Source organism: Chiloscyllium punctatum, unplaced genomic scaffold, assembly GCF_047496795.1.
Source record: "Chiloscyllium punctatum isolate Juve2018m unplaced genomic scaffold, sChiPun1.3 scaffold_1718, whole genome shotgun sequence".
NCBI lineage: Eukaryota > Metazoa > Chordata > Chondrichthyes > Orectolobiformes > Hemiscylliidae > Chiloscyllium > Chiloscyllium punctatum.
Window position 1 is genome coordinate 10,872 of NW_027311452.1, and position 1,629 is coordinate 12,500.

General features: G+C 66.8%; 1 non-coding gene across 1 annotated transcript; it reads left to right on the forward strand.

Moving 5' to 3' along the window:
• Positions 1 to 253: 253 nt before the first annotated feature.
• Positions 254 to 407, forward strand: LOC140475493 (5.8S ribosomal RNA). Its single transcript, XR_011960021.1, has one exon. It is a non-coding gene; the product is annotated as a 5.8S ribosomal RNA (ribosomal RNA).
• The last annotated feature ends 1,222 nt before the right edge of the window (positions 408 to 1,629 follow it).

Below are 1,629 nucleotides of genomic sequence, written 5' to 3' on the forward strand. Positions count from 1 at the left end.
CATGGTGGCGGTGATCCTGCCTCCGTCGCTGCGGTGCGTTGGGGCACGCATCGCCTCTTGGGCGCCCTGTCCTCCTCCCCCCAATAGACGTATGTTTCTGCGGGCCGCACCAGGATGGTGCTCCCCATCGCTTCACGCCACCCTGCTCCGCCCGCACGCCGGCGTGCAGGTGGCTGTAGCTCAAGGTGGGGAGCGTATGTGCGGTCCGGGTCGCTTTCCTCTGGCGAGGGAGAGACCTAAAACAAACTCAGACAACTCTTGACGGTGGATCACTCGGCTCGTGCGTCGATGACGAACGCAGCTAGCTGCGAGAATTAATGTGAATTGCAGGACACATTGATCATCGACACTTTGAACGCACTTTGCGGCCCCGGGTTCTTCCCGGGGCCACGCCTGTCTGAGGGTCGTTTGGCAATCAATCGCACTCGCCTTGGCTGGCGAGAGCGCGGCTGGGGTGTCGCAGAGGACCCGTCCTCTTTGTCCCCCTAAGTTCAGACTCCGGAGCCCTCCGGCGTCGGAGCGCTTGGCCTTTCCCCCCCACCCTGCACATTCCGTTCGTCAGGCTCGACGCCATCCCCCCGCCGGGGAGCGCGGCCTGGCGTCCGTCTGTGTCGTGGCAGTGGGGCCAGCACGGCTGTCACCGGTCCCAGAATGGCTGTCGGTGGTTCACACTGTGTGTGTGTGCCAACCCTCCTGGTCTCTGGGACACGGAGCTGCCACGAAGTGTTGAGCCTCCAGTGGGGGGTCTGCCTAAGCTCTGCACGTCCGCATTGGGTCCGTCTCTCGGTTGGCTGGCAGTGGAAAGAGTGAAGGGAGCCGCGGAGGTCCGGTGCTGGTGCGCCGCCGGCCTGACCGTGGAGCTCGCCGGTTTGACACGCTGACCCGACTCGATGGTTGATCGATTGAGAGTGCTGGGAGCTGCAGGCCGCCCGCTGCTGCAGCCGCCCGTCTCGTGGTTCGTCCTCGGCCTTAAGTGGCCGGCGGGGCGTCTGATCCTGTCTCCCCTGCTGGCGCCGAGTGCCTGGCCGAGGGAGGAGGTTTTCGTCGAACGCTGTGACTTGGACGGTCGCACGCGCGTGGATCGCTGGCTCTTGGCTCTCCCGTTCAGTCCGCACGTTTTCCGCTCCGTCCTGCCACCGGTCTCGGGAGGTACGGAGGGGTTGGCGGGCGTGGTGTGTGCTCCGTCACCGTGCAGGCACACCTACCACGCCGTCGGCCGACCCCCGCACGGTCCTCCTGGCCATCGGGAGGACGGCGGAACGTCGGGCTGTCGGGGGCCAAGTCGCCAGAAGGCCACCGCTGTGTCTTCCGTACCCTGTCACCGTCGGCGTGCCTTCCTCAACTCGTCCGGCTCGGGGCCGCTGGGTTCAGGAGCGGCGTCGCCCGCCGGCCCCACTGAAGGCCGTGCCGTTCCGCGGCTGGCGATCGATGTGCGTGGCGTGCCTGCGCGACCGTTCGCCACTTGAGCCTCGGCACTCCTCTCTCCCTCTCTCTGACCGTCGGGCAGTCTCTGTCTGCTGGTGCCTCGCACGTCCCGGGCGGCGGGTCGTCACCCCCGCGACCGGGCCTCCGGCAAGGCAGGAATCAGGCTGACCCTTCCGCTCGAGTAAGCAGCCGGCACTTCCGAGT